The sequence below is a fragment of the Abrus precatorius genome, unplaced genomic scaffold, assembly GCF_003935025.1.
Source record: "Abrus precatorius isolate BTA unplaced genomic scaffold, Abrus_2018 Scaffold8, whole genome shotgun sequence".
In the NCBI taxonomy this organism is placed as follows: domain Eukaryota; kingdom Viridiplantae; phylum Streptophyta; class Magnoliopsida; order Fabales; family Fabaceae; genus Abrus; species Abrus precatorius.
In genome coordinates, this window is record NW_020874428.1 from 18,052,682 (window position 1) to 18,069,819 (window position 17,138).

At 28.7% G+C, this 17,138-nt stretch overlaps 1 pseudogene; it reads left to right on the plus strand.

Moving 5' to 3' along the window:
- Positions 1-3,769: 3,769 nt before the first annotated feature.
- Positions 3,770-5,299, plus strand: LOC113848422 (annotated as a pseudogene).
- The last annotated feature ends 11,839 nt before the right edge of the window (positions 5,300-17,138 follow it).

The window sequence follows — 17,138 nt, forward strand, 5'->3', positions numbered from 1 at the left end:
AAAATTCATCACCTAATATCTTATGAACTTGGACTAGTGTAATGTCCAATCGCCTTATGTAGTTTATTTGTGGATAATGAAACTTTTAAAATGATTATATTACATAGAATAATTTTTATAATATTTATTAAAAATTTATTCAAACTGATTATCAAATGTAATTGAAATACTGGTGATCAGTACTGGCGTAAATGGGTAGTTTACTTTAATTACATAAAGAAAATATAATAGTTTAATATTAATTGCAACTATTTTAGGAAAATTATTTCCTTTATCAACTTGTAAACCCATTATGATTTTACTTATATATATATATATATATATATATATATATATATATATATATATATATATCGGGTGTTTGTTACTGTTTGAGTAAAATTATTCATGTTAATATAAGGAAAAGCAAATGCATATCTCTACACGTCATAGGTCAAATCATTCTCTATTTATAGCCAATGTTCTAAATCTAACGTAACATTTATAATCGCAAGGCATGAACCGATAAGAACAAGAGCTTTTTTTAGTGGATCCATCAGATTTATAGATTATGATCCTGGACACATCAGTTCGTAAGAATTTATCTCCTCTAAATTGACGAGATATATATGTAAAATAATAATTTATCTGATCAAAGCTGTTTTACTCCATATTTTTATGAGTTTTATTTTTAATTTTCAACAAATTTTAACTAATAGAATATAACATGTGTAAAGCATAATTAATAATAAAATAATTATTTGACATATCTTAAGAGATGTACTTGTTCGGAAAAGAATAATAAATAAGGAAGAAAGATAAATAATAAAAGGGATGTGGTCAAAATAAGTGTGAAATATAAAATTGAAGCTTCAGAAGAATATTGGTTGGGTTTGACTTGATTCGACTTATTTATTTACCCACTCACATTTGACGTTTATTCGGTGGTCAATTCCACCCATTAAACATCCCTCGAAATCCTATTTTTGAATTGGAAAATGGGATTGGGATTTGGGAGGTTATACACTTTTTATGTTTTCTCTATTTATAAACAAATTCCCTAAATGTTCTTTTAAATTATCAATTCAATGATAACCTTTTATACCCCTCATCAATTTTATTTAATTCCTTTAAATTAATTTTTCATTGATCGACTTAGAAAATTATTTCTTCGTTAATAAAAGTTTACATATTTGAAGTATGTGACCGTTGTGTTTTGGGTCAAATAAAATCAACATCAAATTTTTTCAGTATAAAAAACTATATAAATTACCAAATTTGTGCGATAAAGGAGAAAAATTTAAATAGTATTTTAATTTTTATATTTAACTTAGATTTATAAGTTAATCTTTATATTTAAGAATTTTATAAATTAGTTGTTATACATAAATTTAGTTTTGATTCAATTTTTATTGTTAAATATTAAGTAAACAACGTTAATAAGTAAGAAATTAAATTAAAATAAATGTATATAATAAAATTGATTTATAAATTTTTTATATACATAGATTAATTTATAAATTAAGTCAAATACAAAGAAAATAAACAAAATAATGGACATTGTCATTTTTTTTTACTAGCTTTTATACTTTTTTACCTTTCAATCTTACTCTCATTAGTCTCTAACGGAGATTAGAGTTTTTTCTTCTCATGACCTCTCATTCACAAAATTCAACCATCTTCAATGATTTTTTTTTTAATTACTTCACCACTTCCACCCTCACTCACACGCATTCATTCTAAATTTTAATCTCTCATCAAAATTCTTTTTATCTTTAAATTTGTTCTCATCAACATTGCCAACAATAAAAATGGTTCTCTATTTTTTTGATATTATCAAAATCAAGATGTAAACTAAATGTATCTCGTAAGTTCAAAAAAATATCATTGACTCAAATTTATAAGTTTAGGATTGAGAATTTATAAATTAATCTTTATATATAAAAAATTTGTAAATCAATCTTTGTATGTATATTTATTCTCAATTTAATCTCTCACTTATTTTATGTTATTTATTTTAAACCTAACATTAGGAATTAAATTAAGAATATATATATATATATATATATATATATAAATTTTTTATATATAAAGACTAATTTATAAATTTAAATTTAAATATAGAGACTAAAATAATATTTAAATTAAAATAAAATAAGAGAGAGAAAAATACGTTGACTCCAGTGGTAATACCTTGGAGTACGTTCCTTTGTATATTGTTTGTGTTCTTGTAATTCAACCGCCTAGCAAAACTAAACTTATGATAACAAATGCAAGACTTATGAACTTGTATATTGCTTAGATTTAATTTTTATACAAATAAAACAAAAGATTTAATTTAACGAATGGTTATGAACAGAGTTAGAGAGGACCTAACTAAATACATATTCAGTAAATTAAAATAACCTCTGACATTTAGATATTTTATAACGGCATTATAACATCGTCTTTTCCTTACTAATGACTGCTGACATTAATCCGTATATGTGCTATAACATTTTAATTTAATTCTTATGTGTTACGTAATTGAAATCTGATCTTGACATATACAATTGTTTTTAATTTGTTCCTTAATCTTTATCAAAGTATATTAGGTCTTTACAGACTAAATTAAAACTTAATTTTCAAATAAAGACCAGATTGAAAATGCATGACACATATTGAGATTAATACATATTTTGTCAAGAAAACAAAAAAGGTATAACCACCACGTTAATTAGGGAAGGACGACAATAAAACAAATCCTGATGTGGGAGACTGTTTTAAATTTATTTATTTTTGCATGAATAAGAACAAATCAAAATCGTATGACAAATAAAATCCAAATTCATATTTTAAAAAATTATTTATTTGAATGAAATAGTAATTTTCTTTATAATTAAGCAAATATTTCTTTAAATCAATCTTTTTACTTCATGGGTTAAGTTAAAGCGAGTGGAACCAACAGATTTTCAAGATTTAATAGTAATACTATATGTGGTTTATATTATTGGTCTACTAATTTTGTTGATTTTCCTTTAATGTACAGTCGTTCAGAAACTCACGCAAATATTCATAGAACTTGATCATAAAATGTAATATTTTAAGGCCCGTCGTTGTACTTTTAACAGTTTTTCGTATGTCAAATTATTTTTGCCTCTAAAAACCCACATTCTTGTGCAGTCACGGGTTGTGAATCCTGGGCAGTGTAGGATATCGTTATATTTGAATTCTAGATGTAATCGATAAGCTCTATAATTATTTAAGAATCACCTCATTAGTTATAATTTTACAGTTATGCAGACGAAAATTACCTTAAGATAAAATTGTGTAGAGTTAGATGTTGAGTGTTAACCAAGAGCTAATTTCCAGAAGGATTTTAATTTTGGTTTGTGTCTGACAGTGCAAAATGCGTTGCCCTCTAATTTAAATCCACTGCCATGCAATTCTTTCTACGTTTGGGGGGCATGGGCCACAGAATTTAAGGTATATCCTAATCAATCCTAAAATGGACAAAGTGGACATGCAGGAGAAATTTATGACCCCCTCAACAAAGGCTCTTTTCATTCAACTGTAATATTCTCCGGCTACCTATCACACCATTTCTTTCACTCTTCCTCTTTTCCAAGTTTTGTTACATGCCAATTTATCTAGTGTGGCTCCAGTCCTTATTATACTTCCAAAATCTGAAAAAATCTAACTTGACTCTCCCAATTTTTTATTTTTATTTTTTAAAAATGTACAATACAATGGACCCCTTTGATATATATATTATATATATTATGTAGCTATTATACCCTGCCTCATTCACATGCAAATCATATCAATATTTCATTCTTTACCTTGACACATGAATCAAAATCAGCTTCAACCTCTTCCTCTACTAAGCAGCTTCCTTGGTTCACCTACACAAGAAGCTTCATTCCTAAGCCACAATTCTAAAGCATGCTATAGTCAAGGTGAGGATGTCACAGTGGCCTTGCACATAGGCCTCCCTGACAATTCAAGTGGCTCCACTAATAACAATGGATTAATGAATGCGGCAACTCAAGTTCCTAACAATTACTGGATACCAACTCAAGAGCAGATCCTCATTGGATTCAGTCATTTCTCTTGTCCCGTTTGCCTCAAAACCTTCAATCGTTACAATAACCTTCAGGTGCTGTTCTTTCATATTTTATTTAGTTCATTAGAATATGTACTGGCACTTAGCTAGAAATCTCTAAACTGAATATTTCCACGTTCAATTATATACATCTTCAAGTGCAGCCATTAACAATTTTAACATGGTAAAAATGTTATTGGAGATGTAACATAAAACTATTCATGTATCCTTCTGAATCACTTTAAGCTTTTAAGAAAATTCGTTCCCAACAAAATCTTAGATCGTATATATACGAGCAAGTCATTTAGAGTTTGATCTAACTTTACTATCCCATTTCAAATAAAAAGTTGAATTTCTAAAAAAGATATATATGACTGCCGATTCTACACTTCAAGCCCAGTACATGTTCTTACATGAGAAGACATGTTGAAGATGTGATATAAAATTATTTACAAAATTTCCCCTAATAGATTAAGTGCATGTTTAATTGAATTTATTTTTTAAAAAATAATTATTTATTTTTATCATATTTAAAAAAAAAGAAAAATATTGAAAATTGAGTATTATATACGTACGAGATGTAGACAGATTAAAAAAATAAAAGATATAATAAATAATATAATGTGAAAAAAAAAAGAATAAAAATAATAATATAAAAGAACGAGAAAAATACTATATAAGTATATAAAATAAATATTGTGGAAAAGTAAGTAATGCTGGGTCTTCAAACAAGCACAAAACTTGATGAGAGAAATACTGTATTGGAACCATACATTTATCTAACAAATAGTTTCCTAGCATACGTAAAATGTTGCTATGCTGAGGACGGGGTTAACTTGGTGGCAGATGCATATGTGGGGACATGGATCACAGTATCGTAGAGGACCAGACTCGTTGAAACGAACTCATCCACGACCCTTGTTAGACATTCCATGCTATTGTTGCTCAAGAGGATGCAAAAACAACATTGAGCACCCAAGAGCTAAGCCTCTCAAGGATTTCCGAACGCTTCAAACACACTACAAGAGAAAGCATGGAGCCAAACCCTTTACATGTCGCAAGTGTGGCAAGCCTTTGGCCGTTAAGGGTGACTGGCGAACCCATGAGAAAAACTGTGGCAAGCGTTGGCTTTGTATTTGTGGTTCGGATTTCAAACATAAGAGATCCCTTAAAGACCATATCAAAGCTTTTGGATTTGGTCATAGCCCTTTTTCTTCTTCATCTCAAGGCATGTAATAAAGCAAATCATTACAATGACATCCCTTTTCTATGTTTCTAGTACTTGGAAAAATAAAAAATAAAAACTAAAAGACAATTAAGGGTGATGTTGTTATCAATTAATAGAGAGATTTTTTTTAATTTTCCCTTAATTTATCAGCATTTAAATAGGGGAACAAGAATAATGGGGGCAGGGAAAAGAATTGAGCAATTGTTTCCGATTGATTCATTCCCTGCTGGTGCCTTATTCCAATATGTAATTTGTTTGTTCTGTGTGCTTTAAGACGTTGCGTTCGAAACATAAAATCAGAATACATAAACATATTTGGTAAATCTCAGTTGATTTCTTCTTCTTCTTGTAAGGAATGGAAATATGGATTTTCCAATTTTGGCATGTTTCTTATTAACATTATCTAACAAGAAGTCATTATTGATAGGTGAGTATACTATATCTTCGTTAGACTCATCAAGGATGTGTTTGTTTCGACGGAATGAGTGGAGAGAAATAGGGTATTTGTGTGTGTGTAGAAAAGTTAAAAATTTAAAAATAAAATAAAATAGGATTCAGTTGGAAGAATTCTCTCCTTCAAAGGCAAGACTTCGATGACTGCTTCAAGATACAATTTTTTTCTTCTTCTTCTTCCCACATCTGATAAAATTAATAACCCAAATTTGCCCTCGCTTTCCCTTTTATCTATTTTTCACCATCCTCTCTTCTTCTTCTTCTTTTTGATCCAAATTAAACCTTGCTCCATTCTTGTGCATCACTCTCTCTCATCCCGCTCTCCATCTTCCAAATATTAAAAATGAGAACAAATGCAGAATATACTTCACATTTTACTGTGTATGATAACAATTTTTTGTATATATAATTTTAATTGTAATTAATACAATAAATTTAAATTTGAAAATTAAAATTAATTATTATTAAATATCAATGAAATAAATATATTTGCTAAATAAATGGAAGATAATAATGTGCTATGTTAGTGTTCTAACACCCCTAGCAAGATGGTGGTGGGAGAACCGACACATATCTTAAACATGTGAAAAGAGTAATGTGATCCTCGTAAGGGTTTGGTGGAATTTGGTGAGAGTTTGTGAGAGGAGGGGAACCAGTGAAACCTATAAATCATGACTTGTAATAAGCTCATGAACAAAGTGATAGTCAATTACGTGTTTTATTCTAGATTAAAATACTAGATTTGCACTAAGACGAGTTGCACCAATATTATTTGAAAAAAATTGTAGGAGAGTCAGGGAGAGATAAATCAAGTTCTCCAATAATTAACGCAGCTAAAGCAATTCTGCACTGCGCTGGAAGCAATGTGTTATACTCCGCCTTAGAAGAAGAACAAGCCACAGTGGATTGCTTCTCGCAAGACCATGATAGAGCATTGGAGTTATGGTACACAATGTAGGCTAGAGTAGATTTGCGACCTTTAGTGTCTCTTGCGCAGTTGAGTCACAAAAAGCACCAAGTGTAGGTTTAGATTTTCGAGTATGATGGAGGCCATGACTCACTATGCCCTTAAGGTAATGCAAAACTCGTTTAAGATGAAGACCATTGTATTCAAGACTGCAGGTGAAAAAATGGAAGAAACATAAGGCTTTGTTTGAAAGTTTAAGAAAGAAGAGAGAAGAAGAGTTTGAAGAGAGAAGGAGTAGGGAAAGAAAGTAAAAGAAGATTAAACCTCTCTTTTATTTAGATATTTAATATTAAGTAAAGAGAGTAATAGAAGATTTAATAATATAAATGATATTATATTTTATATTTTATATTTTTATAAAAAAATAAAAAATAAATATTTTTCTTTTTCTAAAGTTAATATTTTTAAAATTACTATTTTTATTTTTTATAAATATTTTTAAAAAATAATCACTTAAAAAATTAATATTTTTTTAAAAAGTTAGAATCTTATTTATGGAAGAGTATTAGAGAGTAGGAGAGAGAAAACTCAAAATAGAAGAACTTAAAAGAATAAGGGTTAGGAGAATTTTGAAAAATTCTTTAAAACCTTTCCCTCTTAATTAAGTAACTCTTAAACAATGATTAATCTCTCCTAACCCTTCCCTTCCCTCTCCTCTCTTCTTAAACACAACTCTCAAACATAGTTTAAATTTTAATTTTGTTAGATATAACCATACATATTTAAAAAAATGATAAATAAACAGTATGTGATAAGAAAATTTAGTTGTTGATTGATTAGAGGCAAAGCCTCAAACATTAAAGAATACAAATTCCAGTGGACGAGTATTGACTATATTGGACTTGGAAAAGGGGTAACTTTTCATTTTTATTGGTAAGATAATTCGAACAAATAAAAGGTATGAAAGGATTGTCGTTAGAGTTAAGAGCATTAGTTTTTGATGGAGAGTGAGCAAAAGTTTGTGGAGAGGTAACAAATGGAAGCTTGTACACATTATTTTCATTCGAGTGCAGGCGCAACAAGACCATCCCCGTTCTCAAGGAAAAAAATTAAACTTCAAAATTATCAGTCTAGCAAAATTGAGAGACAACTAAGATTTTGTGTAATGGTAGAAACGTGTAAAACAAAGGAAAGATGAAGTGAGTGAGTGGGCGTGGGGATAGTGGTGAAACCAACATGTGTAATAAGACTCTTACCTTTGATAACTACGAGTTAATCTGATCTCAACCAATATAGCCATTCTTGACAGACAAGGTAGACAAACCACCAATAATGTGATGTGATGCTCTCTACTCTTACCTTCAATTATCGTCGTACTATTGAATATGGTGGTTGAGATAAATATCTTCGTTATGGACGGTGGTTCTAATACCGGGAACACTCATTTTTCTTGAAGAAAAAATGATAAAAAAAATATTACTAAAAATATTACTTGAAAAGGTAATAGCACGTTTAAGAAAAAAATAACATTATTCTATTATTTTCTTTAAAAAATTGATCATTTGATTAATTAGGACCAATGAAAAAAATTAGCAAGCATCAAACTGAGTAACATCATCAAAACCAATTTATTTTAAAAGATGTCTTTATAACTTTTTAAAATTCATTGCTAAGTTGTTTTTAATAGAAATTGCCTAAACGCTTAGATGTATAACAAGTACGTGACCAATGTCCTTTTCCACCACCCTAGTAACATGTATTTTCAATTTGCTTATTGTTTTGCATATCTTTATTCTTTTAATTATCTTTATTGTTTTCCCTTTTTAAATAAGAAAAATTGTTGTTTCATACCTTAACAACAAATATTATAATATGTGTATTACATTCGTTTCAAGAAATAGAGCAATTCCGGTTGGTTAAGACCGTAATTTTTCATGAGAATCTCATTGTTGTTTAGTCACAAGAAGATCAGAGAATAACTCGGTGTTTGTTTAAAGTCCCTTTTGCAAAATTGTTGTTGTAGGATCATAGAAGATGCATAAGAATTGGAGAATATATTTTTTTAAAGATATTTCACAACGAAATAACTTATCATTTATTAACAAATAAAAATTATGAAGAAAAAAAGATAACAACTTTTGTTAATTTAGTCGTTGTCTAATAAAAAATGAATTGTTAATATAAGGTTATACTAATATATAATGTATTGATGATTTATATTAATATTTTTACTTAGAAATTATTTGTTGATATAACATCATATTATTAATATAAATTTTTAAAATTTTCACTAACAAATTGTTAAATAAAGATTGTACCAATAAAATTATCTTAACATTTGACAATTTTTGTTTGTGAGCAATTGACAAGTTTTTATAGTGTTTCTATCAGAAAATTTTTCTCTAAATAATTTTTAATTGATAAATAATTATAAATAGAGAATAGTTATAATTCCTTACATATTGAAAATCCTATAAGTGTAAATACAATAATCATAACAAAATAATATTTATCCAAGTAGTCAAGCCTTTTTTATAAATTTTTTCAAAGAATAAGTCTTTTAATGTAAATTATTCAACTTTTAACGTTTTATGAAAGAGATAACGGAGGAAAATCATAACCTTAACTTTTACTTTTAACTTGATTAGATACAAAATTTTCTTCTTTGTTGACTTCTCCAAAGTTATTTGTATCTAAATGCACTTAAGCATCTAGTACTTAAAATAGATAATTCCTTCCTATAATATTAAGAATGACCAAAGTCAAACTTTATTGTTAAGTTTGATGTATTTATGATCATGTGAAATTATAAAAAATCAAACAAATACATGTGAATCAAAAGAATGAAATCAACTATCATGAAAATCACAAAAAAATAAAGAAATAACGCCATACCATGTCATATAAATTAATGGTATAAAATTTCTTTTATGAATTAGATTACTAATTTGAGACTCTTTTGGAATTAATATTTTAGAGTTATAGCACTAATTAATGTTCTTCAGAAACTATGTACTATGTTTATTTGTGTTGTGTTTCTTCATAACTTATTATATTATTCTTACACTTATTAGAAACAGAAACCTTTCACAAGATAAAATTTGTATTGTATTGAAGAGAAGTATAGGATAAACTTAATTATAGAATAGACTTATTATATCTTATTAGTTCAAAAAATATTAAAAATATGATAAAATAGAAAAAGATTATCCTTATTTCCTATTTTATTCACCAAAACACCCTTAATGTTTAAATAGTTTTGGGTAACATTTCGGATTTCTTAAATGGTTGGTTAAAAGATATATATCATCTTTACCCAAAAGTTAAAAGATATTATTGTTATATATTCTTACATCCATGTGTCTTGATTTCATTTATCTTGGTTTAAAAAAAAAAATACTGAATTAGTTATTAAAATTTAAAAAATAAATCATTTTATTAAATGAAAAAAGTTGAAACTAAAAAATGGAGGGACATCTACGGAATGATTGAGTTTTGAGGTGAGCAAGTTCTTAGGAAAGGCTTAAGGCCTTTGAGAGCATTTGGGCCTCTTTCTTTGAAAAATTTGCTATTTGAGCACTGGGTTTATGTGAGGCTTTTTGTTTGAGCCCAAAGAACCCATTTTGTCAACTCCTTTCACTTCAACCCAAACATATCATATCAGGTGCTTCCTGCAGCCCACTTCATTTCTAACTCCCACATTATCTAGGGGAGACAGGGAAGTGGCGATTATTATTTGTGTTTTTCAATTATTATTAATTTTAATCTTTGGTCCCTTCGACTCCATATATATCTGTTTTTATTGTAATAATTCAAAACAAAAACCTAATATTATATACACCTAAAATTAGAAAGTGAAAATAGAGAAACAATGCGGCGTGATAATAAGAAAAAATTAAAACTATTATATGAATATTGAAACTGTTCGAGTGTTTAATAAAGATAATATTTATTATATTAAAATATAAAAAATAATTAATACATTTTTTTAATAATGTTTTACATACTTAAAATCAATCCTTATTATTTCATGTCATCGGATTGACCTAAACCCACTTATATTTCTAAACTTATTCTTAGTATGAGCAGGAAAAAACTTATCTTATAATTAATTGGTATTGTTGTTTAATAATTTTTATATTTTTACCTGTTTTTTGTTTTTTTATTCTTTACATATTTTTCTCTTCTATTCTCTTACATTTAGGGTGTGAAGTAATTTTTGACAATTAATTATAATCATCAAGATAAAATATTAATTTTAATTATTTAATAATTTTTATATTGATAAACTATAATATTTTTAATATTATCATTTATCAAGATAATAATAAAGGTTATAATGATAAATTTAGATTTTTAGATGACACTAGTTATATTTAAATAATTAGAGCTACGAAAACAAGTTAACCAAACTTATTTGGAGTGGTTGATAACAAGTTAAGTTTAATAAAATAATTATTAATCTAACTCAACTCACTAATCTATGAGTTACCTCTTGACACACTAAATATATAAATTATGTAAATATATAAAAAAATCTTAAAATATTATTAAAAAAAAGAAAACACAAACATTAAAGTATAAATTAAAAAATAAAATATAATCATGGATTAATTTTAAATTTTTTAATATTTAAAGTTATAGGGTTGACAAGATTAATAAAATAAATAGTATTAACAATAAATTAATAATTTAAATTGAAATTAAGGCGTTAACATGACTCGTCACAGAATAATCTGAATAATTTGAGAATTAATGAATTGAGTAAAATAAATTAAATACTTTATAATTAAATTTATTTTTTATAAGTCAACTCATCCATAATTATTGAAAATCAAAGATTCATTTTGATAGCTATACAAATAAGAATATAAAATTATCAAACTCAAAACCGTAAAATAATTTAAATATGAAAAATAGAAAAATTAATTGCAAAAATATGATGATTTTTATAAATTTACTTGAATATGAACATTGTAAACTTGTTATTAACGAATTTTTTTTTATGAACATAAAAAAAGTGGAGTTTCAAGCTTCCATTGACGTTGGTGCAAGTATGAAAAGTTGATTGACTAAAAAGAAACGTAGTGAGTTGAAATTTATATGTTGGTGTATTCTATTTTTTTAATATATATCTTTTAGTTGTTATTTTTTTAGTTTTAGTTTTTTTTTTATTAGGGATTTTTTTTTGGTTATTAAGAGTTTTTGAATCATGGCTATAGTTCATTCTATTTTGTGTGTATTTTTCAGTTGTGTATTTGCCTATATAAGTGTTTTAGTTATTCTAAATAAACAAACTCATCTTGTATCTTTTTGGTTTACTGCTATTCTTTCAGTAGTATTAGAGCTTTTAAGAGTAACAGTAAAAGACAACAGTTTAAGTTCTACCACCGGCTTCTGACAAATTTGTATAGCCAACCATTCCACGATTTGTTGGTCATTATGACCTTTGGAGCATGCTGATGGAAAATATCTTGAGGTCCAAGGAGTACTTGCAGGTTGTTGAAGATAGTGTACTCACACTAAAAGATAATGTTTTTCTTACTAATGCACAACAAAAAGAGATTGATGAGTCAAAATTGAAAGACTTGATAGCCAAGAATTATTTATTTCAAGTTATTGACCAATCTATCCTGGAAACTATTATTTACAAAGATACTTCTAGGGAGATTTGGGATTCAATGAAAATGAAATATCAAGGCTCTGCAAAAGTAAAATGTGCTTAGCTTCAAGCTTTGAGAAGAGATGTTGAAAAAATATGCGATTTCATGGTAAGAAAATGAGAGATACATCCATTGTTGAAAAAATTCTGCACTCACTTACACCAAAATTTGATTATGTGGTGTGCTCAATTGAGGAATCTAATGACATTGACAAACTCTCCCTTGATGAGCTTCAAAGCTCTTTATTGGTTTATGAACAAAAGATGAATAAAATTTCAACAATGGAGGATCAAGCATTGAAGGCTTTTACCAATACTCATTCCAATAACTACAGAAGAAGGGGTTAAGGTAGAGGTCGAGGAAATAGAGATTCTAGCAAGAATTCTACAACTAATAGCGACCAAAATCACCAATCACAAGACAAAGGTAGAGGAAAGAATCATGATAAGTTCAAGGTAGAGTGCTTTAGATGTCATAAACTAGGCCATTATACCTCTGAATGTTACTTGAGACCAGCTGTTGATATAGAAAAAAGGGAAGAGTTCAAATTTTGTTAAGAATGAAGTGGAAACCTTATTGATGGTTGTAGAAGATGAACAGAATAGTGAGTAAGGAATATAGTATTTAGATACAGGCTGTAGCAACCACATGAGTGGAAGTAAGTCCTCTTGCTCATAGTTAGATGAAGATTTTGTTCTATTATGAGCTTTGGTGATAGCTCTACTGTAAAAGTAATGGGAAAAGATGATATAAAGATAAAAACAAAGAATGGTTTTGTTGAAACAATTTCCAATGTAATGTATGTTCCTAATCTAAAAAGCAACTTGTTAAGTGTTAGGCAATTACAGGACAAAGGCTATGTGATTACTATCAGCAAAGGATCTTGTGAAATTTAGGATCCTATTAGAGGTTCCATTGTAGTTGTACAAATGAATTCAAATAGACTATTTTTGTTAAAGATTGAAAGCATTCAATATAGTTTGATGGTTGAAGTTACAAATTCTACTTGGCTGTTGCATTATCGTTATGGCCACTTGTGTTTTGGTGGATTGAAGACTCTTCAACAAAAAGATATAGTGATATGTCTTCCATAACTTATGACTCCCTCTAAAGTCTATGAAGAATATGTTATTAGCAAACAACATCGTTCTCAGTTTCCTAATGGCAAGAAGAGAAAAGGGTATTTTGGAGCTGGTCTATTTAGATATTTATGGTCTCATAAAACCACCTTCTAATGGAGGTAAAAGATACTTAATTACCTTCATTGATGATTTTTCTAGGAAACCTGGGTCTATTCTTTGCAAGAAAATTCAGAGGCTTTCTCTGCATTTAAAAGCTTGAAAGCTTGAGTAGAAAATGAATTGAGAAAAGACAATAAGTCCTTTTGAACAGACCGTGGTGGAAAGTACTGTTCAAATGAGTTTTATGCATTTTATGAAGAACATGGGATTCGAAAAGAGCTCATAATAGCATATACACCACAGTAAAATGGCGTATTATAGAGGAAAAATAGAACCATTCTCAACAAGGTGTGAAGTCTCTTGATTAAGATTAATATTTCAAAAAGTTTTTGGCGAAGCAGTTAATTGATGTGTGAACATTCTAAATAGGAGTCCAACATTTACTGTTTAGAATTTGACACTAGAGAAGGCATGGAGTGAAAAAAATCAGATGTGGACCATTTCAAAATTTTTGGGTGTGTTGCCTACACCCATATATCAAACCAGATACGATTAAAATTAGACAATAAGGGAGGAAAAATGCATCTTTCTTGGTGTTAGTGAGTAATCAAAGCCTATAAGCTTTATAATCCTAACACTAAGAAAATTATTATTTATCGTGATGTTATTTTTTATGAACAAAGTTCTTGGAAGACAACAATAATACAACATAATAAATTCATAACAATGATGCAGCAGATTAGATTTCCACAAATTTTGATGAAGAAAATGACGATGCAGAACAATAGTCAAAGAAGTATGAACAACAAGTTATTTCAGCACACACAAGTAACGAGGAGAGACCTTAATGTGTTAAAAGAAGGCCTATATGGATGACTAATTATGAAGTAACAGGATATTTACTTTGCTTTGTTTACAGAATGTGATCCTACAACTTTTGAAAGTGCTGTCAAAGAAGAAAAATAGAGAAAAAAAATTGGATGATGAAATTAATAGGGAATGATACTTGGAAGTTGTGTGATCTTCTGAATGGGCACAAAACCATTGGAGTAAAATGGCTTTTCAAAACAAAACTGAATGAAAATGAAGATGTGGATAAATACAAGGCACGTTTAGTAACTAAAGGCTATAAACAGCAGTACATAGTTAATTATACATAATTATTCTCACCAATTGCAAGACATGACATAATTAGGTTGGTAGATGCCTTGACAGCACAAAATTCTTGGCCTATTTTTCAACTACAGATTAAACCAACCTTCTTACATGACTACTTGAAGGAACATGTATTTAGTGATCGACCCCCTGGCTATGTAAAAATAGAAAATGAACACAAAGTTTACAAATTTAAAAAGGCCATTTATAAGCTAAAAGAAACCCCTCGGACTTGGTATAGTCGTTGATAAGTCTGTAATTAGACCATATTTTACAGCCCATATATTCATATTTGACATTTATTTTATTTGGTATTTACACTAATTTATATATTAATTATGCAGTTTGGTATAAAGATGCCGCAAGTATACTTTGGGTGTATTTTGGACCCAAATTGATAGAATATTAGAGCTTTGCAGTAGTCAGCACGCGTAGACCCTTTTAACAAGCACGAGAGTGCTTCAAGCCCATGCACGGTCATGCTTCTGGCCTTGCACAGCCGTGCTCATATGTGAGAAGCTCAATTATCAAGAATCTTTAGGGTTTTCAAACCCTATTAAAAGGAGATCTCAAGTATCGTAAATGATACGTTTTTACATCTAGTCTTTGGTTTTTGGATACACCTCTCATCTTGTCTCTTTTCTCTTGCACTGGATCCTTGGCACATGCTTGGCGAGACTTGGAGCTTCGAGTGATCGTACTTGAAGACCGAGAACTCATCTCATTTTAGTTTGCTTTTCTTTATGGCTTTGTTTATGATTGTTTTAGTTCTTTTCTTTAGCATGAGTAACTAAGTCCATAGTTAGGGCTATAGGAACTATTGTTCATAAATTTATGGGATTTTGATGTTTGAATCTAAATTTGATTTCTGTTTTGTGATTAGATTTTATCTTATTGTACTTCTCTCTTAATCCTAATTAATTATATCGTCAGGCGACCGTACCTCTGTTAATTAACAGATCTATAGGGTAAAACAAGACAAAGGATTAGGTGGACTAAACCAATCTTTCTCTTCTAATCGTTATTAAATTAATAAGTTTATAAGTTCCTTAAGATTTCTTAAATTAATGTCTTGCATGACTATTGGAGATGTTAATTTAGAGAAAAGAATATTAATATTGCATGACCATTGAGTATTAATAGTATTCGTATGAATGATTGGTAATCACAAGGAAATTGAATTTAGAGTTAAACAGAAAAATAACATAAAGAATTGAATGAGAAAACCCATATGCTCTAGGTTCTTCTCCGATAAGTTTAACCAAGATGTGCATTGTATTCGTTGCTCTTAGTTTTATAATTAATTTTATAAATTCTTGTTTTAATTAATCTCATATCTTTGAAGTTTAAACAATTGAATTAGAAAATTCTTAGTAATTGGAAAACAATCCTTGTGGGATGATATTTCAGGAACTTAATTTAAGAACCCTTTATTACTTCTCGATGGATACACTTGCCCTCTGAACAGTCGTATTGAATCTTATTTCTTGAAGGCTGGTTTTTCAAAGTGTCCTTATGAGCACACATTGTTTATTAAATTTGGAGAAAAGGGAGAATTGCTCATAATCTGTTTGTATGTTGATGATCTTATATTTACTAAAATTTGTGCTACCATGTTTGATGAGTTTAAGAAGTATATGATAGATGAATTTGAAATGATTGATCTTGGCATGATGCATTACTTCCTTGGTATAGAAATGGTGCAATTAGGTGATGGGATTTTTCTTTCTCAAAGAAGTATGTGGGAGAAGTTTTAGACAAATTTTAGATGAAGGATTGCAGTCCTATAAACATTTGAGTTGAATGAGGTTTGAAATTACACAAATATCTAATTGTTATAAGGCTTAAGATAATGTATTATGTAAGTCTAATCAGCATGTACATGGAGCATTCCACAAAAATGCGTCTATTTGTTGCCAAAAGGATCATTTGTTATTTGTAAGGAACCAAAGATTTTGGATTCTTTTACAAGAAAGTAAAAAGTCAAATCTGTTAGAGTTTACTAGCAACTATTATGCAGGAGATCAAGATGATAGGAGAAGCACTTCGGAGTGTGTTTTAATGCTTGGCTTAGGTGTTATTTCTTAGTTCTCTAAAAAACAACCAATTGTTACTTTATCAAGCACATAGGCAAAATTTGTTGCAACAACTACTTATGCCTATCAAGCCAAATGGCTAAGAAAATTTCTTAAAGAATTGAAATTTAAGTAAATTGGGGCTACTCAAATTTTTTTGTAATAACAACTTAGCAATCAAACTATCAAAGAATCCAGTGCTACACAGAAGAAGCAAGCTCATTGATTTGAAAGTTTACTTCTTAAGATAATTAAGTAATAATAAAGTAATTAATCTGATCTACTGTAAGATTGAAGATCAAGTTGCTAATATCTTCACCAAGACACTCAAAAGAGAGTTATTCATGAAGCACAAAAGGTCACTTGGAGTTTGCATACTGAAGTCAGTCAAATTTTTAAACTAAATTGTAGCA